This window comes from Rattus rattus, chromosome 4, assembly GCF_011064425.1.
Source record: "Rattus rattus isolate New Zealand chromosome 4, Rrattus_CSIRO_v1, whole genome shotgun sequence".
Lineage (NCBI taxonomy): Eukaryota > Metazoa > Chordata > Mammalia > Rodentia > Muridae > Rattus > Rattus rattus.
This window is the reverse complement of record NC_046157.1, coordinates 34,691,162-34,715,444: the sequence shown is the minus strand read 5'-3', so window position 1 is coordinate 34,715,444 and position 24,283 is coordinate 34,691,162. Positions and strand designations below refer to the sequence as shown.

At 39.3% G+C, this 24,283-nt stretch overlaps 1 protein-coding gene across 13 annotated transcripts in view; it reads left to right on the top strand.

Annotated features, from left to right (window-relative positions):
- Bbx (BBX high mobility group box domain containing) overlaps positions 1-24,283 on the top strand; it is a 239,410-nt gene that overhangs the window by 104,854 nt on the left and 110,273 nt on the right. Inside the window, exon 1 of one of the 13 annotated variants that reach the window (XM_032900279.1) lies at positions 2,726-3,288. The exons of the other annotated variants lie outside the window; for them this stretch is intronic. The gene's annotated coding sequence lies outside the window, so the exon portion shown is untranslated. Of the gene's footprint in view, positions 1-2,725; positions 3,289-24,283 lie in introns of those variants that run through there. 13 annotated transcript variants of the gene reach the window in all.

The following is a 24,283-nucleotide window of genomic DNA, read 5'->3' as shown; positions in this document are numbered from 1 at the left end:
GCATTCCAGTTAGTAAGAGTTAGGAAGGATGAAAACTGCAACTTTCATTTGCACTTTATGTGCAGTGTTTTCTGTGTACATATGGATGTGTGTTTGTATATTATGATTGCTATGTTTTTTAACTATATAATTGTTGCTCTTACTTGAGCCAACATCTTTCTGTGTAGTCCCGGATGACCTGGAATGCCCTATGTAGACCAGGCTGGACTTGAATTCAGGGAGATCTGCCTGGCTATGCAGAACACTAGAATTAGTCATCTGTTACCGTACCTGACTATATATTTTTTATGCTTATAATTTTTCACTTTAGTTCTACTGTGACCTTTTATTTATAAATATTAATTTTTCTTATTTAATATATTAAAGAGCTGAAAAGCCCAGGAAACTGAAGTTTGTTGTTTGAGCTATTGTACTATTTAAGATACAAACTGAGATTTAAGTCTAGTCGATTTGACTTTTAAAGACTAAGATCTCTATATACCCGTGCAATGTAATGATGTGCTCGGCAACATAAACTGGCCATTTTTCCACCTTTGCCAGCATCGCTCGCCCCAGAGGGGAAGCACACTGCCTCCGTGTTACCTTCTGTCACCTCTGTCAGCTTGGGGGATGTCCTGACCCTTTGTCACACTGGCATTTGTTATTGCAGACTAACTCAGCAGGTTGCTTTACGCTCTTACCTATATTATTACTGTTGTTGTTGCTCTTGTTACCATGGTGTTTTATAAGAGAAAGACTTGCTCTGCAGCCTAGCAAAGGCTTACATTTGAAATCTTCCTGGCTGTGCTTCCTAAATGTTGGGAAAGCATGTGTGCATCACTGTGGCAAGCTAAGAGATGAACGAATATCTGCAAACCACTGAAGTTGTGATGACTACCACAACAGTGGAACCGCATCCCAGCCATCCCACAAGACTCTTCAGTGCCTCTTTTTATTCCCATTGTTTGAGATGCAGGAAGCCAGGCATAGAAAGTGCATCTGCCCCAGTTTACAATACGGATTGGGAACAGAGCAGGGATTCAGGTTCTACCAATTTGGTTTCTAGACTCCTAATCACATCACACTGCCTGTAGATCATCCTTACATGTTAATATGTCCATTTACATCCAGTGAGCAGGGAATGAGTATTTTAACATAAATGTGTACACACAGATCTGATACACTGGCTTTAGAGAGAAACAGAAATGATATTCTAGAAATGCATTGGTTCCTCGCGACACAGTAATAGAACTCAAAGGATCATTTTACTGTAACAAAGAAGTTCCTTATCAGAGTTGAAGGGTGAATCACTGTCTAGTGACTGTCTTACTTGGCATCTCAAATGTTTCTGCAATTTTGCTTATTACGATTAATAGAAAAATGTTCACCTGTATGTGACATTTATAGCACCACCAGTCTTTATACTCTGGGCTTCAAAATAATAGGATTAACTATTTTAGAATTCATAGTTATGAAATTCAAAAACATTTTAACATGGGGACTGACTAGAATTCTTTGCTCTTATCAAACAAAATGCATAAAAGTACAAGGATCAGAAAACCTCCCTGTTTTTAAAACCAAGTAGATTGTAGTATCAGGTTGTGGGCCATTTCAGCCAAGTTTTTTTTTTTTTCCTCTTCTTTCCTTTTCTGTATTGTATTTATTCCACAAACCATATATTAAAAGTTGATCAAGAGTCTTCTCTCAGTATTTAAAAGATGAAAAGCTTCTATCCTGTAGTTTGAAAAATAGTCTTAAGCATTACCCAAGACAGAGTTAGGAAAAGCGTGGAGTTAGTAAAACCTAGCCAGTCACTAGAGGGCAGAGAAGTACTATACTTTTGCCCTGTTTGAAATTTTCTGTTTTAGATCTTGCTGAACAGGATAGAAACATAAATTGGTACACTTCTGAATAGAAGTTACTTTTTATTTTTAAAATTTTTAAAAAAGATTCATTTCCTGTATATGAGTATGCTGTAGTTGTCCTCAGACACACCAGAAGAGAGCATCAGAGCCCATTACAGATGACTAGGAGTTACCTTGTGGTTGCTGGGAATTGAACTCAGGGCCTCTAGAAGATCAGTCAGTGCTCTTACCCACTGAGCCATCTCTCCAGCCATAGTTATTGTTTTCTTAGATTGTCTTGTAAAATCCAATAATGTGCTTCACATTTGTGTTGATAGAACTTTTCTGGTGATAGCAATGACTACTTCTCAAAGGGTATGTTTTTTTTAAAGGAGTGTAAATATTTATTGCTCAGGAGGAAATACTGATGTGTAAAACAGTGTGATCATTTGCACATGACGTAGCCGGAAATAGTACCTCAGCGTACATGGTTGGGTGCAACTTTGGGACGTTTCAGCACTGCCTGCCTCAGAGAATTCACTGAAGCCATTTGGTCGGCTGAAAGAGGTTGGGTCATTAATTAAGACCTTGAAATTTCAAAACTGTAAAGGCAAATGAATGAATTCTAGCTTTTTCAAAAATCTGTATTTGATCTGGTTACTTAACTCAATCAATTTTGTTCCTGTTCTAAATTTTGTATCATCCTGATATGCTTTTATTCTGTTTTTTTATGATACATTTCAAAATGTTCTTAGTAACTTACTTTGTTCATTGTCCTATAAGATAGAAAAAAAATTACCACAAATTGGGTAGAATTTGAATTTTGTTTAATAAAAATTTTATTAATATATATGCATTTTAAATAGGAACAACACAGGATATCAGGAAAATACTTGATTTTGGAATCAGATTTGGTGCTCTAGTTATTCATTTGTTTGTGACCTTGGGCAACTCACATTATCTCGCTGGCCTTCACATTCAGTATTGGAAGAACAATATTTCCTGTTTGAGGCTAGATTGTTTTGACGATTGTGTGTGGAACTGGTGAAGGTGAATGTTGGTGGGTAAAGGTAAATATTCAGGGAAACCTCAAGTTACTTCTGAACAGTTGCATGTATGTCCAATTTAACATCACTAGGGCACTCTTGCTTTGTAAGTAGTACCACAAATATGTACTCCAAACCAAAACCCAAGTTACGATTGCAGACTTCTCTGTCTCTGACTTTCTTTGGCTGCTTAATCCCTGCAACTCTAACTTTCAGTCTGTTTCTATCCTCTGGTAATCTTCATGCTTCCTCCCTCTGTGTTTCTCCTGACTGTCTCTGGTCTTTCTCTGTTTTTCTTATCCCAGGCACCCTCAGGAAGATCCCAAGCCTCTAGCAGATGATATCATCTCCAGCATGTTATAGATGTGGAGGATTCCTTGGGCTATTGAGAAATACCAGAGGCGAATTGTTCCACTGTAGTAAGTCGATCAGCATTTATATAGTGACTACTATTTAGAGTACAGTTGGTGATGCCTTGGCACAGAAAAAAGTTAGAGTACAGTGCAAAAGACACAGACTTGTCCTTTCCTCTTGGGGAGTCTTGTAGGTTGCCCTCACATGCAATTGAAGGCATTTTTAAAGCTGACAAGTAATTATATAAATGCTGTGCTGTTCGTATGTTAAAGAGAGGTATGGTTGATGCTATATAGAAACCTAGCAGGTATTAGCAAACTTTCTTACATGCGTTTAAAATGTGTGTTTGAAATTCAAATTGGAAGGGCAACAAGGAGAGTATGGGAGTGACTTCCGCAGAGCTTTGGTTAGTGTGCTCACGTGCCTCAGGGACTCACTCTCTATTGGGATGGCAGTCAAATGAACTTGATAAATTTTGGCCTAGCAGAACTGGACTTTTTATTCACTTAGAGAAAGAAGTTAGGTCAAGATGGTGTTTGTTACCACTTTTAGACTTTAGGATTTTGGCTAATGACAAACGGTTTAGGATACAAAGGTAAAATAGTGAACTCTCAACTGACACATGTGTTCTGGACACTGTGTTTGCTGTTGTGTTTTAGCAGTGCTCCGTAGTAACTGTGCCATGGTTTTCAGAGTTGGGTACATGTTAACCCTAGTGCTGCCAGCTCTCATATGCCAGGCACCTGCTTAACAAGGCAGCATCTCAGATTCCTTGGATAGAAACTGCAATTGAAAATACTTACCTCAAGTAGTTGTATGGATTTAATGAATGCATTTTTATTAAGTTCTGATGACACATTACTTGCAGATGCTTAAAAATAACTTTTAAATTGTTTTTGAACATGCCAAGTTATTTCTGACAGCTTTCTAAAAAATAGTTTTCCCCACAGTTTTTACCAAATGCTGATATATTATTATATGTAAATATTCCATCTATATATATGCACACATATGCATTAACTAAAATATGAAGAATAACATGAACATGGATGACTGAGCCCCTCTCCTGGTTTCGATGTCTTTGTGTTGTTCGCTGGGTGCTCTGCCAGGTTCTACCTCCTGAGTGTTGAACATAGGACTTCCATGCTTTTCTTGGTGTTTTTGTACTCATTTACTCCCACTGTAAAGTTTTGTTTATGTTTGAGTTCTCTCCTGCAATATCTGTTCTTCTCAACATGATGGTTGAGTCATCTCTGGTCACAATACTAATTCATGACCAGAGCTGTTTATAGCCTTTCATTGTATGAAAACGCCCCATTCCATGATGCCTATTTAGGCTGCTACTATTCTCTCTCTCTCTCTCTCTCTCTCTCTCTCTCTCTCTCTCTCTCTCTCTCTCTCTCTCTCTCTCTCTCTGTGTGTGTGTTAGTTAATAGAAAAAAACTATAGAAGGAAAGTTCTGAAAAGTTCAGTGGATTCCCTTTCTAGTAGTAGACTGTTTATCATGGTGTATATACATAACTGTTAGGTCAAAGATGCTCTCAGCTTCAAACTCTAGGAAATAATGTTTGTTACAGTTTCTACTTGCATCAGCAATGTCATTGCTCTCTCCCTCTTTGTCTTCAGGTTCTCCTAAATTGTTCCATTCTGTTTAGATTATTGTCATAGTTTTGAGCATTCCTGTTTGGGTAGCTTAAAAAATGATTTTTTTCCTGTGATACTGTCTGAAGAATAAGGTTGATAATCCTCATTTTTTAGTTAATTCTGTTTTAGCAGCAGCTAGTGTCTCTGTTTAGCAGTAGTCATGGATCCTCTGTACCAAGTGTAGATATCCTCAAATGGCTGTGAGTGGTTGCTAAACAAGGGATTTTCTCCAGAAGGAAACATACAGTGATGATCTAGAGCTCACATTTGATGAGTGAAAAGTGTCAGCTGTTGACTTGTGCAGAGAATAAATACTCCCCACTTTGAGTACAGATGGAGAGTGACAATGGAGACTTTCCTGCCACCTGCAGGGATTTGATAAGCCTGTGTTCTGTTTGCCTCTAGAAAGTTCTAAACCCTCAAGTGTAGGAGTCCAGGTGTGCTGGCCAGTCTTTCCATCTATGTCCTTCACCCACTTTCCCTTTCTTAGTAATTCTTCTGGCATCTAATTATATTTTATAAGGTTTACAAACTGTAATGTCCATAGGTCATCTTAATCTTGTGATATGAGTAGCCCTTAGTGTCTATGATTTTAGTGACAATATCAGTGTTTTATGTCTTGTCAGGAACATCTTAACTGCATCTACTTTCCAAGGTTCCTAGGAAGGATACTGGGGTTTGACCTACTGGTTGTCTAGTTAATGGTTGTTTATTGACTATAGAAAGGAAAGTTGAAAATGCAGTGTGCACTCATGTGTCAGTCCTCTGTATGACAATCAGTATTTCACTAAATATGGCAAGGGGTGGAGTGTGTGTTATAAGTATTAAGTTCTGTTTTAGATGGTTAAGGTAAAACACAAATAGTGTATTCTTGAACTTCACTCTAGGAAAATAAACATCTTCTCATTAAAACGAGTAATAGTGGTTGTTTGGGCTTCATATCTGCAGCTGAATCTGTAGTCCTAGCTGGGCTTTAAGTCCGTATTTACACCACAGCAACCTCTGTGTCTCACACTTGTAACAAACAGGGTTGACATTGGACTCTCTGGTCTCTCCTTGCTTAGGATTGTTCATTCCTGAGAAAGAATACATTTCCTCCTTTTTACAGCCAGTACGATAAATGCCTTTGACCTTCCTCCGTCATTCTTCAGAGCTAATACCCGAATTCTGCACCTTTGCCTCCACTCCTCAGCCCCATTCCTGTGGCTGTGACCAGTGACTCACCCTATCCTTTTTACTTGCTGGACCACTTAATCCCAGGTCTTTTCTCACCTCAGTCACTTACCATTAGCCTTCCTGGAGTCGATGGGTCTGTGTGTCTATCTCTGGAAGCAAGATGTTCCTAGTTTTCTGCTCTGGTTCTTCCCCTAGCGACTCCTGTTAAATAGTACAGAGAGGCGGGTGCTTTCCTGGCTGCCCTCATCCAGTCTTCCCGTGCCCATTGAAGGTCGGTTCTACCAGTTCTTATGTGACAAAGTTTTCAAACAAGCTCTGATTGTAAGCTTCTGTAAACCAAGCACCAAAAGCACACGAGATCAAAAGCCGAGGTCCGGCTGCAAGGGTAGGGGAGCGTCTTTCTGTATTTCAGAAGCATCTCTCCCGAGGGAGGGTCCCAATGGAGAGCACAGAGTTTGACCTTCGGCCCGATTGAATGGGTCCCTTTTGACCTTCAGGAGTAGAAAATAATCAGATCTTATTAGTATTATTCATCTGCTCTTTGAAATCTCTATGTGACTTTGACAGTGTTTATATTAAGGAAAAGAATTAGGCAAGGGGAGAATTTTTAATGTAAACTATGAAAAAGGATGAAACATTTAGTGAGGAATTTAATTTTAATCAAATTCGTGTAGCTCTAAATCAAGTTTGGAATTGAAAAATATCATCTTATTTTTTTTAAATACTAGATTGCATACCATTAGAAGTATAGTTGGTAGCCTCCCATCAGTAGCCCTCATGCACTGAAACACCTGAGATCTATTAGACTGGATAGCTGTGTTGATAAGAAACCTCAGCCTGTACCAACTGCTTACTTACGCAAACTCTGGGAAAAGATATTGTTCCAGTGTTTAGTTTTCTAAAAATGCGGTTAGCCATCACATCTGAAGAACAGATTAGTTTTTGTTGCTTTGGAATGTAAGGAGAAAAGCATGCTTTTGTGCTTGTAAAAGAAAAACTGGGAGAATTACATGAATTGAAAACATTACTGATAGGAGAAAGCTCTTGGTAACCACTCTTTTACTGTCTCTTTGGTTAATGTAAAATGCTTGACCTGTTAAGTATGTACATTAATATTTCAAATTATCAGTTTAAGTTTCTTTTATACTATTAATTTACTTGCATTTTATTAATCTATTTTGGTTTCAGAGTGCTTTGCCAAACCCACACATGTACTTTAGTATTCTTAATTTAATGTCCTAGGACATTATTTCAACTGCAGCAAATATTAATAATAAACTAGTATTACTAACAAGTTGGAGCTTCCATGAATAGTAAATATATAAACCTATTGATAGAAAAATTTCCTTCTGAAGGAAGCTAGAAATGCAAAATTTAGAATAAAATTAGTTATATACTTAATTTTTACTCTTATAGAAATACACAATTTATAGAAAACCTAGAAATGAATATAAAAGCTCAAATTTGGTCTGAATTTAATTATTCAAGTAATTATGCCAAAAGTAGATTTAGCTGTATTATTAAAAAGCATTTGGTAAAGTAGTCCCCAATAGTCTGATAAAATGTAGTTCTTGCTGGGACAATATTCATTTTGTCCAAGAGTTCACATATGTGTAAGAAAGCAGTGAATTTTCCTGAAGTTAATTTCCCAGTATGTTACCATTCACTCTGGTACCTGTAAATTATACATTTCTAAAAGGTTGCCTAGGTTTTATTGAATAAAAAAATAAACCACAAAAAACAGAAAACAGAGAAGATGGCACCTTAGCTTGATCATTGTTCTGGGGGATACTGTCCTCAAGGATGCTCGCCTGGACACCAGCATAGTTTTTAAAAGGGTTTTCTTCTGCATGTCTGCCAACCCACTTCCTCCTAACTCTCTGATTGTGTCTGTTTCTTTCATACTCAGCCAGCTGACACTTAACTTCCTTTCTCTGTGTCTGCCAAGCACTGTGTCTCCTTTGAATGGTGGCATCTTTGCCCTTAGGTTAAAGACTGTTTTGAGCTTAGAGAAAACTTGGCTGCTTTTGGAAAATCCATTTATGGTTATATGCTGTTACTTAACCCTTCCATGTACCTATAGATAGGTTTGCTATAACTAGATAGGTGGTGGTGTTGCCCCTGAATCATGTGCTGCTCAGTAAACTAGCTATGTTTTTTTATCACTTAGTAACCCACCAACTGCTACGACTGGACCCAAGGAAGCCAGTGCTTTGGGAACCTGAGTCAAATAACCTTTAGATTTTGGGACCCAATTGGGGGTGACCAGCAAGCTCCTAGGATCTGCCTGTCTCCATCACCACCACAATGTTGGGGTTATAGGCATAGGAAGCCATGTGGTGGTGGTGGTGGTGGTGGTGGTGGTGGTGGTAACTGGGTACTGACACTGAGGGTCTTAGCCTTTTGTGAAACCTATCTCCCTCACCTGTATATTTTTGACTGAATTAATCAAAATAAATTGAAGCTTGGTTTTGAGTGGACTGATAACCTCGTTTAACTAGTTTGCATTTTAAAGCAGCATATACTGTAGGTCTTGGAGAAGTAAAGATTAGGACTGATCCCAGTGAATTAGAACTACCGCTGAGCTGACATGGGCAGCACTCCCACCTTCTCTACCTCTCTAGTCCGTGAGTAAGGCATTGTGGTTGGGGGTCTGTCTGTCTGTCTGACTGTCTGTCTGTCTGTCTGTGTGTTTGCTTTAAAATAGGGATGGGTAGTTTTTTCCTTTCCTTTCTTTTTAAAAAAAATTGTTGTTAGATTTTTTCTTTTTTTAATGTTCTTTCTAAAAGCAATTTCTCCGAAAGTGTGGTCAAGGAATTTCAATAGGTTTCAGATTACTGTTTAATCCTTAGATATGTTAAATAGATGCCATTTTGTTGAATAGTCCCCCCCTTACATTTTCCCCCTTTATTTTTGTATAACTCTCTTTGTATAACCTGCATTTCAACAAAGGTGGCTTTCGATTCATAAACAAGATGCAGCTGTCTGAAACATGCTCATTGACTCAGCTGGGCACCCTGCAGTTACCCAACTAAAGTGATTTGATTTGGGGGTAGTGTCAAGAAATCAAAATAAGCATTCACATTCAGTTGTGGCAGCTCTGATAAGTGTTTGTGCCTACAACTCTACGTCCTGATCACATGTAGCACATTGCGCTGTTGAGCTGTGCAGAGATTTGAGCTTACCGTCGAGACCGTTAATGAGAGAGCCAGGTGGCAGAGATAAGCATTTATTCGGAATTTTTATCCCCAAAGGAAAAATCAGATCTTCATCTCAAGATTGACTTGTGAAAGCAGACATCAATATTAGAACTTCGGATCTGTGTATGTTATTTAGTGAAAAGCAGTGAGTACTTTTTTTTTAAACCAAAGAAAATCCAAGAATGAAATGGACAGTCAGAAGCACCTGAGAGTGATGTCCCAGAAGACTCGTAGGAACTACAGAACTGAGTGCAGCGATGTAAAACTACTCACACATTTTATTAGATTCATATAGAGCTGTAAACTGATGGTCTCTTTGAGAAACCAGTGTTGTAAATATTTAGGTAGGGAAAGAATATTAAGTCCCCAGAGTAACTAAATATTCACAATGGAGTGGTGCTCTGAAGTAATAAATAATATATTTAGAAATATAAGTTAATTTTAGGATTCAATTTTTATCTCCCCCCTCTGGAAATCTTATATTTTCAAACTCTTTAGTTGTGATTCTTCGTTTCTGATAGCATAGAAAGATAAATGTGTTAGGGGAAGTTATAAACACTAGACCCTGACTGGTACTAAAGACCTTATTAGAATATGGAAGAGTAGACACATTTGCAAGTGTTTTTCTGGCTACACTGTGGAACTGAGTGCTAGGACAGACTCCTTGGGTTCACCTGTGTGAGACCTTAACAGCCTTTCCACCCGAGCTTCCTGTGTATTAAATACGATGATTATCTCACATGTTCGTATATGATTCAGCACAGATTATCTGCAAAACAGTGGTCTTATGTTTAAATGACTATATAAATATTGGTAGGATTTGATCTTTTTGCATAAAAATTCTTACTGAACTGGAGGGATCTGGGACATGACACCAGTTTTCAAATGGAAGTCAAATGTGCTGTTCCGGGGGGAAACCTAAGTGGAAGTGTTTCGTGGTACTTTAGAGCCTCCATTCACAGCGCATGTTTCTGAAACTGTGTTGTACTATAGGCAACTCTTCATGATGATGTTGAAGTTATACTGAGTTATTTATTGATCGAAACTAGGAATCATGAGAAAGCAGCTGAAATGAAGGAGGATTAGAAGTATATCTGCTGTGTGTTACAATACAGTTTACCAAAGTACAGGGTACCAAGTTACTTTAATTTCTTGGAGAATGTTAAGGTCTTACAATAAATTTTATTCATAAAAATTCTCATAGTATTTTTTATCAAGTCTGTCTTACATAGCAATGGGTGCTTACTACATGTGACAGTCCATACATGTGACAAATACCTGAGAAGAAAATACTTAGAAGGAAGAAAGATTTATTTTGGCCCCAGGTTTCAGAGATATGATTCGATATGTGGTTGGTCTCATTGCTTTAGGCCTGAGGCAAATTCAAGCATCCTGGTGGAGGAGGGAAAAGCAGCAGATCTGCTTACCTCAAGTCATCTGGGCAGCAAAGAGGGCCAAGAAGCAGGACAGGCAGGTGTATTTCTTTATAATATGCCCATTGGCATATTTCATTCAGCTAGATCTGATCCTCCAGTCACAGCATGTTTTTATTATTTTATTTATTTACACTTCAAATATCCCCCTTCCTGGTCTCCCTCTACAAACCAACCTCCCATCTCCCCTCCCCTTTGACTCTAAGAGGGTGCTCCCCCGCCCAGTCGCCCACTCCTGCCTCACACCTCTAGCATTCCCCTTCTCTAGGGCAACAAGCTTGCACAGTAGCAAGTGCCTCCCCTCCCTTTGATGCCAGATAAAGCCATCCTCTGCTGCCTATGTAGCAGGAGCTGTGGATCTTTTCATGTATACTCTTTGGTTGGTGGTTTAGTTCATAGGAGCTCTTAGGGTTCCTGTTAACTGATATTGTTGTTCTTCCTTTGGGGTTTCAATCTCCTTCAGCAACTTCAACCCTTCCCAGTCTCTTTCATTGTGGTCCTCTGACTCAGTTCAATGGTTGGCTGTGAGTGTCTGCATCTGTCATAGTCAGATGCTGGTAAAGCCTCTCAGAGGACAGCCCTATTGTGCTCCTTGGCTGTCAAGCACTTCTTGGCATCAGCATTAGTGTCGGAGATTGGTGTCTGAGGATGGGATGGCCTTTTCTTCAGTCTCTGCTCCATTTTTGTCTTTGCATTTCCGTGTGTGTCCTTTTGGGTACAGAGCTAAAAAGAGAATTCTCAACTGAAGAATCCTGAATAGCTGAGAAGCACCTAAAGAAATGTTCAACATCCTTAGTCATCAGGGAAATGCAAATCAAAATGACCCTGAGATTCTACCTTACACCAGTCAGAGTGGCTCAATCAAAAACTCTTCCTGGTGGGATTGCAAGCTGGTATAACCACTCTGGAAATCAATCTGGCAGTTCCTCAGAAAAATGGAAAAAGTTCTACCTGAAGATTCAGCTATAGCTGTACTGGGCATATACCCAAAAGAACATAGAACATCTAACATATAACAAGGACACATGCTCTACTATGTTCATAGCAGCCTTATTCATAATAGCCAGAAGCTGGAAACAACCCAGATTTCTCTCAACAGAATAATAAATACAGAAGACATGGTACATTTACAAAGTGGATACTACTCAGTTATTAGAAACGAAGACTTAACAAATTTTGCAGGCAAATGGATGAAACTAGAAAATATCATTCTGAGTGAAGTAACACAGCATTTTTTGAATCCATCAAGATTTTAACCTCTTGGCTAAGTCAGAGCCCTCAGAATCTAGCCACATTCCAAAGACTGTAACTACTAACTGGGACCAAGCCTTTCACTCAGCCGACTTTGGGACAGGAAGAAGTACCCTGTATCCAAGACCTGATATAGATTTACTCTAGTGTTCAAACACTCTTTGTTGTTTTAACAATGTGTTTTTAACTAAGTAGGATTTTCTACTCCTTCGGAGGGAGGTGTCAATGATTTAATTTTTAAACAATAGTAAACTGAAGTTGCCTTAAAATGTAACTTTATGGTTTTCTCAGCCATGAGGGAAAAGGAATTTTCTAGGTGACTTTGTACTCAGCCCAGCTCATTTAGGCTTAGGCTTCTACAGCAGCTTGAGCAGATATCTTAATTTTGACCTGAATTTATTTTAGTGAGGTACATAAGTTAGGTATTCTGTACAGTTTATTCTGAGTCTGTAATTCTGTGATTGTTTTGAGTGAAGAATTGGGTATTTAAAGTTTTGGTGCCTTTTGTTGTTGTTGTTCCTATAACAATGCCACAGTCTGGGAAATCTATAAAAAAAGATGCTATTTTTCTCTTGGTCCTGAAGCCTCAGGTGGAGATGCTAGTGTCTGACAGGCCCTTCTCTCTCTCTCTCTCTCTCTCTCTCTCTCTCTCTCTCTCTCTCTCTCTCTCTCTCTCACACACACACACACACACACACACACACACACACACACTGTTTTCATTGATTATTTGGGAATTTCATGACATGAACCCCAATCATACTTCCAGTCCTCTCAGGTCTGTTTCTCAGCCTTGTGACCTTTCCCTTTCCCAAGAAGGAAGAAGAATGAAAAAGGAGGAAGAAGAAGGGAGAAGGAGAAGACCAAGGAGGAGGAGGAGGGAGAGAGAAGGAGGGGGAGGAAAAAGGGAGGAAGAGAAGAAAGAAGGAAGAGGAGGAGGAGAAGCAGGAGGAGGAGAAGCAGGAGGAGGAAGAGGAGGAAGAGGAGGAGGAGAAGGAAAAGCAGGAGGAAGAGGAGGAGGAGAAGCAGGAGGAACAGGAGGAGGAGAAGCAGGAGGAGGAAGAGGAGGAGGAGAAGCAGGAGGAAGAGGAGGAGGAGAAGCAGGAGGAACAGGAGGAGGAGGAGGAGGAGGAGAAGCAGGAGGAGGAAGAGGAGGAGGAGGAGAAGGAGGAGGAGGAGGAGGAGGAGGAGGAGGAGGAGCAGGAGGAGGAGGAGAAGCAGGAGCAGGAGCAGGAGGAGGAAGAGAAAGAGGAAGAGGAAGAGGAGGAGGAGCAGGAGGAAACAGCATTCAGCTTGTGTTGCTCAGACACTCCCTGGAGCATGGTCAAACTCCCAGTGTCCAGCCCCGTGAGGAAAACAGAGGAGGAAGAGTGGAAAGACCAGGTGCACTGGAGAGGAACAAAGACTGTCAAAATGGATTGCATTAATCCTCTTTGAAGGTAATGAGTTCACTCCTACAGTAATGGTTTCAATCTAGTCAGTAAGAACTTAGTTCCCCAGAAAATTTTTTTTTTTAAAGTTCTGAACCTTGAACTGGGAGTAAGTTTCTAACACATGGAGTTTGGGGTCGGAGTCAAGCCACAGTGTAGTTAAAATTAAGTAGAAACAGACCTTGTGAGTCTATTAGATGACATTAATAGAGAAACGGAGTCTTATAGTTTTTAACTTAAATGAACATTTCTTTATACTTTAAAATTAAAATATAATTAAATTATTTTCTCTATCCTTCTCCTTCCATGTACCTCCTGCCCTCACTACCTTCAGATTCATAGCCCTTTTTTTTTAAATTGCTATTCTTATATATATCTATACATGCAAAGATATATAAATACAACCTACTGAGTGTGTTTAATGTTGTATGTATATGATTTCAGGGATAATCACAGTGGTACAATCATAAAATGTAAAGTTAATCCTTTAGAGAGAAAAATAGTTATACTTAAGTCTGATATAATTAGACCCAAATAATTAATGCTACATCTGTTTTCCATGAGATAAATAGAGCTCACTGGTGCCTTATCTTAATTCCCTTGAAATTAGAAGTAAATGGCAGAAGCACCTGGAAACAGTCATCGTGTGTGAAAATGTGACTGCTCTCTGGCTGCTTAGCTGGTGCTAGAAACTTCGTGTGTTGGTGTGACTTTAATCTTTGGGAGAGTGCCAGTACCACCTTTGACCTGGAAAGATGGATCTGGGTGTCCTGGTGTTAGTCCAGTTATGTGGAACTCACTGTATCACTGGCCTTTTAATTTGTCACAAGTTTATCATAAATAAATCAAAAGACCCTCTTTGCACTGAAATGCTAACTTTTGTATCAATGGAAGGTTCTTGGACAGGAAACCTTTGCTCTAGCAATGACTCCGGACTCTGGATGATCAGCAGGATGACTGATCCCAGTGTATTGCTGCCAAGTACGGGGAAGACATGGAGAAGTGCGGTGTGTGGAGCCGCTTTGACTCACCCGCTCCTTTGGCAGCGGCTGCAGGCCCGTGGCAGCAGTACAAAATCTGTGTACTTGCACATGTCAAAGCTGCTTTTCTTAGGCTCCCAGAGCAGTTTGTATAGAGGTGGAGCCAAAGTAAGATGTCTACAGACCCAGTCTCAAAAGCAGTTCGCATGTAACCTACAAAGACCCCTTTGAGGTTTGTCTTCCCACTGTAGTCCTCAGTCTTCTCTTAAAGCCGGTGCCTGAGAATTGGGTTCAGTCTGAAGAGCTGGAATCTAGAGTAGAGAGTCTCCCCAAATTTCAGCCATAGGGTTACTCAGATTGGGAGGGGCTGCAGCCTCCGGACTGGATGAGGTGAACCTTAAGTTAGCGATAAGTACAATAGCCAAGACACTTGTCTTCCTACCGGGAGTATCTGATTTACAGATTTTCACTTCATGTGTACATTTACTGTGTCTGTCAGAATCTGCTTCTGTGATTACCAAGACATAAACCGTAAAATTACAACAATCAGAATTGTAACCATAATGTGAAAGTCAGCTACAAGTGTCAGCTGTCCCAAAGGCTGACAGGAAGACACATGGTGACAGGAACCAGTCCAAGAAGAAAGAATGTGTGATCTATCCCCACCTACTCTGGGAGATGGTGGGAGGGAAAAGATGCCTCTTGTGAGGAAAATTAGGACTCTTTTCTCAAATACTGAGAGGCAGGCCATGCATGCTCGGTGTGGGCCTATGCTTCCTGAGCACCCTCTGAGGCGGCTCTGCTCCCACAGCCGCAGCAAACATTAAGGACCATGTTGGTGGAAAACAAATGACTCCTTATACCCATTCAGTGAACAGTAGATTCCCAAACTGATGGGTTTGTTCTGGAAAGCCGCCTCATCCCCTTCCCGCTGATGCCATGGTGGAAGATGGACTCAGTGTAACTTCCTTGTTTGCCTTTCAGACCAACCCAAGTAGCAGTTCCCATATGGACCTTGTAGAATCAAAGCATAGACTATTAAGGAGGTTTCTCTTTGCTTATGGAGATATTAATGAAAACAACTCACTTCTGTCTGGAAAAGAATAAAAGTCAGTGTGGTTTAGGGAAAGGGATCTATTCCAGTGATCAAGAGACCCTGACTCTATTGATAATTAGCTCAGTACACTTGAGTTAACCTTAGATATCTGTGGATCTCGTTTTCTCCCTTTGTAAACTGGATGATACCTAAGAATTAGATTTGCAGTACCATCTCCTATAAAATGAATGGTTCCACTTTTAAAAGAATAACTCCTTAATCTGGAATTATCCTATAAACTACCTGTAATACTAGGATCAGTAGTAACAAATGCAAAAGTCCTCACTGAAATGAGTTGTGACAGGATGCATAAAACTTTTCAGAGTAGAGTCTTCCAAGTACTTTATTAATTTTTATATAACAATGTGAAATTCTAAAAAACATCTATAAGAAAAGCTTAATATATGTATACACACATATACATGCATATACATGCACTATCTTTAAAAAATTCTAACAAAACTACTACCCTCTCCTATCCTAGTTTGCTTTCTGTAGCTGTGATAAAACACCATGATCAAAAGCAACTTGGGAAGGAAAGGGTTTATTTGGCTTGCATGTCCCAATCACAGTCCATCAGGAAGGCAAGTCAGGCTGGAAACTCAAGGCAGGAACTGACACAGAGACTGTGGAGGAACATTGCTTACTGACTTGTTCCTCATGGCCTGCTCAGTCTGGTTTCTTGTATAATGTGGGATCAGTTGTTTGGGGGTAGCGCCACTCACAGTGAGCTGGGCTTTCCTCCATCAACCATTTGTCAATAGTACGCCCCAGAGGCTTTCCTACAGGCCAACCTGATGGGCACAGTCCTCACTTAAGGGTCCCTTTTCCCAGCCATGTTTATTTGTGATGACAAAGTAACCAACAGTTTGGAGGTTATCTGAGCTCAAGAACGGTCTATAACTGTGATAGTTCAAATAGATACTGATTTTAATTGCTTAAATCTAAGTGTGAACAATTATTTGATTATGGGATAATAATTGAAATGACTATTTGGTCCTCTTTCTCAGCCTCCGTTCAACCATGTGTATTTATGCTGTGTTCCTTTTAGCGTCAATTTCATTTTAACTGGTTATGACTTGTGTTGCTGCCATGCCTGCTGGTATAAGAGGGCCTCAGCAGCTGTGCTGTCAGGGACATGAACTACTTTCCTGCTTGTGTGGAAGTCCTACTAGGAAGTCCTGCTGATTTCTATCTATCAGATGTAGCTTGGTTAGCACAAGTGAATATGTTTTGCTATGGCATAGAGTAATGATAATTACCTTCCTAATGTAATTATACTTCTTGATATAATAATCTCATCATTAGCACAAGTAAATAAGAACATGTTTATTAAGTTGGCTCTCCTTTCAAACTATATATGCATCTTTGTCTGTCTTCTGGACATCTTAGATTTTCATTGGCCTGTTCTTGTCTTATGTGAGGGTGGTATAGGTTTAACTTCAAGTGTAATATTAATATTGCCAACTAGGGTGTGTGTGTGTGTGTGTGTGTGTGTGTGTGTGTGTGTGTGTGTGTGTGTGTGTGTGTGTGTGTGTGTGTGTTAAATGATTTAGTGTAGCTAAGATCAGTAATTTGTGAGGAGGGGCTGTAAGGTCTAGCCAATTCCTCATGTAGAGAGAAGCCTTTTACAAGATTATGTCATTGAAATTTTAGTATACCTGTAAAGAGAAACTTTACAAAACATCCACTAGATGGCACCTTGTTATTGTATCCTAGATTTAGCCTGTGGCATTCCTGACTAGAGAGTATAATTCAAACAGAAATTGTTTTCCTCAGAATCTTGGTTGCTGATGAAAACAAAGATGCGTGTAAACCTTAAAAACGCCCTGAGAGCAAAAGTGCTATCGCAGCATGCTTGGCAGCCTATGTTAGTACTGGGAACTGCTTTTCTAGTCATCTGAACATTTTGTAATGTTTATGAAATCATAGAAAGTAGAGAAAACCAGCTATGGTGGCCATCTATTAGACGGTCTTGGTTTCTTCAGATGTCGAACCTCGTGCTTTGGGCCACTGTAACTTATATTCATTCCCTTATGGTTCTCAAGTTCTTCTTCCCCTTTAGCGATTGTAGTCCAGGCTACCCTCAGTCTCTGGATCCTTTTGCCTTAGTCTCTCTTCAGTGCTGACATTATATGAGTGTGCAAGTGTGCTCATATAATGTCAGCACAGTTCTTAGGCGTTAAGTGCCACTAGCCTGATCTTCTGGAGGATTTTCTTCTTGTTTTCCTAATTATCCTTAACAATAGCAATAAGAACAGTACCCACAAGTTTAAAGTTTATCTCTGTTTATCTTGTTATAATTTTAGAGTTTATGCATTATAGAAGCTCATACCCAGAGAGTTGTTTTGTTTCAATTATAAGCTAAGGAAACAGTAGAAATTATCAAAAAAGAAAAATAAATTCACTCATAATCTTGTTATATAAAATTTTTTAAAGATATATTTATTTTATGTATATGAGTACACACCAGAAAAGGACATTGGATTGCATTATAGATGGTTGTGAAACACCATGTGATTGCTGGGAATTGAACTCAGGACCTCTGGAAGAGTAGTTCTCTGAACCAGTGAGCCATCCCTATATAAAGAATTTTATAAGCAGTATATTTATTCTTCTGAGCCTTTTGGTCTTTATTTCTTTAGGCATATGTTATGTATTTTTTCAAAAATAGTATCATAGTTATTGTCACATATGGTCTGCTAGTTTTCCCCACTGATTATTTTAATTCTTTTGACAAGCGTATTATTATACAAGTCTTTGTTACTACTATAAATTGCTGCTGGTAGTTTGGTCATCTTTTTATTGTTTTGTTTTATCTTTTTTGCAGCGTGGGGTAGTCTGTTATGGTAGTCCTCCTGACAGCCACCTTCCCTAAATAGATTTCAATTAGTCTCCCACTATTTCTATTTAGCCTTTCTCTTCTATCATTTCTTTCTAACAGATTTTGGCACACAGAAGTGTTCTCTTTTTGTAACTTTACCAATACCACTAAAGCACTAAAGAGTATAGGTGAGGCTCAGGCAGTGCTGTCATGAGTCTGATACCAGCCTGGGCTACATGGTGAGCTCCAGGCCAGCCTGAGAAGAGTACAGAGCCTGCCTCAAGCAAACAAACAGCAGAGCTAAGGTTAGCACATCTAGCTATAATAGCTCTTAGCAATGCTGGCTGAATGCACGAGATGTGCATGTCAATGAGGTCAAAAGCTAGTAGTTGCTAATTTTAACTTATTTCAAGTTGATTTGAATGTTTATGTTCTGTGATTAATTGCAATGATAATAACATCAGATCTTCATAAGCACTTCTTTGGAAGCCACAGTTGTAAGTAGGAACATTATCAGATGTGAAGATTTGTAGACACTACTATTTCCTACTTCTGTACAGAAAGACTAGGTTATTCCCCCGGAGTAACAAACACAGTGAGCAAGGAACCTGGGAGCTGTGCATACACGTTTATGGATAAGGGAAACACGGGAGAGAGTCTATGCTGTTAAGTTTCAGGCAAAATAACATGGAATACCGGGATATCGGCAAACAGTGGACAGATAACCTGGAGTTCTTTAAGACCTAAAAACCTGGACTTTAACTTAATTTTCTTTCTGATTCCTCTTTTTCTTTTTCTTTATTTTTTTTTCATACAATATATTTTGATTGTATTCTTTCCTTTCTTCTAAACTCTCCCAGGTCCTCTCTACCTCTTTGCCCAACGCAGTGTTGTTGTTGTTGTTTTTTTTTTCTCTCTCTCTCTCTGAAAAAACAGAAGTCAAAACAAAAAAATGAAACAAAACATGCACAAAGGAGTTCATTTTGTGTTGGCCAACTATTCCTGGACGTGGGGCCTGCCCTGCAGTGTGGTTGATACACCTGTGACACTCCATAGAGAAAACTGATTTTCCTTTCCTAGGAGGCATCAATTGGCAACAGCTTCTCTGTGAGGGCTGGGGCTTTGTGTCCACTTCCTTTCTCAGTGCTGGGGTTTAGTCTGTGAACCCGTGCAGGCTCTGTACATGCTGTCACAGTCTTTGTGAATTTTTATATGAGTCAATCCTGTTGTATCTGGAAGACAATGTTTCCTTGGAGTTAGCCACCACCTCTGACTCTTAGAATCTTCTTGACTCCTCTTTTTCTCTCAGAGTCTTGATCTGTCTGTCTATCTATCTTTTTATTTATTTAATGTATATGAGTACACTGTTGCTGTCTTCAGACACACCAGAAGAGGGCATCAGATCCCATTACAGATGGTTGTGAGCCACCATGTGGTTGCTGGGAATTGAACTCAGGACTTCTGGAAGAGCAATCAGTGCTCCTAACCACTGAGGCATCTTTCCAGCCCATATATTTTTTCTAAAGATTTATATCTGCTTTTAAAATATTATTGGTAGTAGCAGATTTCTCATTGAATGTGAGGTTGTAACTTGTAAGGTTTCTAAAATAGATAATACAAATTCCAGTTATGCTTGATGAAGATTGTATCTTCCTTTGTAAGGTGGCACAAATGATGTAGAATTTTCAGTATGCAATATGTATAAATGGCAAATTGTTCAAGATTCAGTCTCTTAGATTATGAGGGGGCTTTGACACCATCTTTTCTCAACTTTGGGTTATATTGTCCTGAGTGTAGGAATTACAGTGGTTCCTCGATTGCAGAAACATGTATTTAATGGATGTTTATTAAACATCTAATATATCCCCAGCATAAAAATAGTAGCAGCATCTTCTGATGAGCAAATGCAGCCTCTTTAAAGAGGATATAGTGTATGGCTAGTAGCAGTGAAATCTTAGGAACAGCAGGTCTCTTGTATTCCATGATCACTTGCTTAGCAATGTTTTGCTGTCGTTGTTTTTAATAGAAAAGAAAAAGTTAAGACAAGCAAATGAAAAGGAAGATACTAGACAGCTCAGACGCTTACCTCTGAGGGTTTCTAGGAAACCTTTTCCTGGCTTCAAGTCTATCTAAGGCAGTGGTTCTCAACATTCCCAATGCTAAGACCCTTTCATACAGTTCCTCAGCTCGTGGGGACCCCAACAATACAATTATTTTTTGTTGCTACTTTATAACTAATTTTTCTACTGTTATGAATCATAACGTAAATTCTTTTGGAGATAGAAGTTTGCCAAAGGGGTTATGAGCCACAGACTGAGAACCACTGGCTTAAAGTATCTCCAGGTGAACTAGAAATTTACTCTTCCTCCAAACCTTATTTTTAAGTGATCATTAATTTATTGTGTTATGTGATACCTGTCTCGTTGGAACCACTCAGCCTATGACAACCTAAAAAGAATCAAAGCTGGAACTTTAAAGCAGAGATCCTGATAGCAGTAACTAAGTATAGTAAGAAATTTTGATCTGAGTCCCAGAGGTCAGGAAAGTCTAGGAGGAACCAGTGTGTATAAGAAATCACATTTGAGGCTTTAGTTGCTTCCTGGTGAACCAATACAAATTACTGTTCCATCGACAAGGAACCCCTGTTTTTCGATGTCATAAAAATAAAACAAAACCTTCTTTCTTTGATCACATAAAGCTTTTGATTCATAGAAAAGTCTGGAATATGTATACACAGAGTAGATATGAAACCAGTGTAAATATTCAGTAACATAAAAGTAGACTCAGAGATAGACAAACGCATCATCTTTGGCTATACCTCTTCCCAAGACAAAATGTCCCCAAATCTAAGTAGAGTTGTAGGAGTCCATTATTTGTAGAGAGGCCAAGGAGCACAAGTGGTATCTCATAGTCATGTAGAAGGAGAGCTGTTTCCATGTAAAATGAGCATATCGACTGGTGAGAGAGCCACATTGTGAAGGCATTGGGCCTTGCTGTACCTGACAAGAGAATTATACCGTTGGAAGAAAGAGCAGAGAGAAGGCCAGCACTCAGTCAGAAACCTCTTATGTAATATTTAGAGGAGACAATCCGCACTTCTGTTTAGCTAGGTCTTGTAATACCAGTTTCTTAGAGGCCGCTTTAGTTACTGACAGGTCCTTCAGGCTTGCTGCACGTGTGTGAGTAAGGGAAGCACTAAAATTTCAGTTTTTGTGCTAAGTCATTGTTGTATACTCATTAGAATTTAAAATGGAGATTTATAATTCTAAAAATCATAGATTGGAATTTCATTGCTCTTTTGCAAATTTAAGAGTGGCAGTTCATATTTTTAAAATGACTCATGAGCTTTGCATTGTTCTGTTTATCAGTCAACCCAAAATTGTGACAACATCCTTTCCTTGTAGGTCTTGGACTATGCATCTTTATGTATGCTGCTGCCATTGCCAAGCAGAGAGAAGAGAGTTCATTATTTCCTGTGGTTCTGAGTAACATGGCATTTCAGCAGTGTAAGCCCTAATGGTGGTGGTAATGCTAACACTGTTCATCCACTGCATGAAGGGCAAACCTATTTTGATAGCTCATAAATAAACACAAGTAGATATATTAGAGACATTTTTATAACTGGAGGGTTATATGCAGTCATATTGTGTAAAAAATAGTAAGCCGTCAAGGTCATCAGAGGATATAGTAAACCGACTGACTGGGGAATGGCAGTTAAAATGTGGTCACTAAGGGAAGCCCTACTAAGACTGCTCTTAAAAATAATTTTCATTTAGTAGATGGTGCAGTGATTCACAGCTAGGCCCTCCCACCTTCCAGGAAGTACTTTGAAACATGCAAGACCTTGTCAGAGTGATGGGGTGAGTGTAGGTTGCTTCATCCTGAGATTGGAGAAGGGACCTGAGGGATGTGGGGATGGACAAAGGAGTGTAAAGGTTTTGCCAATAAAGTACCTGTCCCATCAAGAGAGCCAAAAGTGCCCTCACTGAGGGATGCTGGTCTAACATGATATGCATTGCTAAGTTGGCAGAAACAGTTAAGTGACTAAAATTTTTCACTGCTTGGACACTGAGGGCGCAGAGGGCACATTCCATGTACATGAACAATAAGATAGATATGTTATAATTCTATCAATTCTGGAAATTTCCACATTTACTGTTTTCCTAATTTAAATGATCTTGTTTGTACTTTTACTCGGACTTTTACTCGGTTGCTTATCTAAGCGTCAGTTTGACTCCCCTGTGTCACGCTCAATCAAAGCAGTCAGAGAGAACAGGCGTACATTTCCTGAATTTTATACCTGCAAGCCATAAAAGTCAATCCAGGTCCATGGAGGAGCCTCTGTTCCTGTGCTAGCGTTGCAAACATGGTATAAACTGACAGCATGTATGTACTACAGCCTTCATAGCCATGCAATGTAAATGCAGAGGGTGATTCTGAAGAGGGACAAGGAGGTCTGTCAGTGTACTACTGTAAACTAACTTCATTCCTCCTTTGAAAGTCAGATGTTCTGAATACAGTCATGATGAGGCATTAGAAACAAGACTGAGGGGGAAAAAGATTTGAGGTGCAAACCTTTCTTAAGGGAGGGATATTTCTTTTCTTCCTTTGCACATTCTTAAGGTTATATATACACGATCCACTGTTTTCTTCAACTGTCTCTGGCATTTTTTTCTCGATCTTAGTTATTTCGAGGACAGTTCACATATTCATCACTCAGGGAATGCAGTCTTTATAGTAGCCATGCTTCCACTGTCCGTGGCAGACACACCGAGAAACCAAAACTCTGTCCTAGGTGATAAGATACTCTCAGGAGCTTTGTGGATGCGGTACTATGGGAGGGGGTTCACTGCAGCAATTCAACTCTGCTCTCTAGTCAAGGTGTGGAAATCCCTGGAGTTATGGAAATGAGGCAGAACAGCCTGCATCCTTTGCCTATACTATAGCCCAGAACGTTGGCTAATAGCCTAGGACAGCCTAGACAGAATTTTGAAATTCACTCTTAATTAGACTGTGATGTGTTGAGTCTTTTTTTTTTTTATTTCTGTATATCGTTAAGTAAATGCTTCACTTCTTAATACTCAAACTATAAACCTCCCACAGTAATTGAATTACAGACAAAAGGCCCGTTTGCCAAGTCGCAGTAATTAAGTAGTGAAACAGTCCATTTTGAACAAGTGTGAAAAGATGTCTCCTGGTCACAGAAAGGTTTGGCAAGAGAAAGTGACTTTCCAAGGTAGCATATTGATTTGTACCTCAGAAACTTGATACTCTGTCTTGCTAAATTACATTTAAAATAATTGTTTTTAAATTAACTTGCTAGTGTCTGTTTCTCTTGTAAGTCAGATGAGAATTATACCTGGAAGCCTGAAGGAAGCTGGGCTTCACCTTCAGTGCACCGCCCCATCCATGTGTTGTGAGCCTGTGCTGTTCAGCCCTTTATATTTCATTTTAGCGTAAACATACGTATGTAATAGAGTTTTTAAAATTGGAATCATGGTATATAGGTATGACCACAGTGGATTTTGTAGGAAAACAAAACACTTGTTGACTTTCTTATTCCATCAAAATTTGATGTCCTTTCTTGGTTTCTTCCTGTTTTAGTGTTTGTCTAAAGTAGTGGGATTCAGGTTGTGTGTGTGTGTGTGTGTGTGTGTGTGTGTGTGTGTGTGTGTGTGTGTGTATGTGTGTGTGAACTTTTGTATTTTATAAGCTACTCTCTCATGGGTTGAATGTATCTGTAAAATTGCTATCATTTAATAAATACGAAAGGCAGTGTTTTCTTTTTCTGCTAAAAGAAAACAGCCATTTTGTTAGAGAAGGAGAACTTACGGTACTGTATGTATTTATTATCATGGTTTACTGTAATGATATCAGATCCAGTGGCATGTGCATGACCCTTTCAGGTTATCATTCCTTAATTGAGTCACTTGCCCTTGATCCATACTGTGTGCTCACAGCTGAGGGGGTTAGCCCTGCAGTCAGAGTGCTAAATGCTGACTGTTGACGAGGGTCAAATGTAAAAC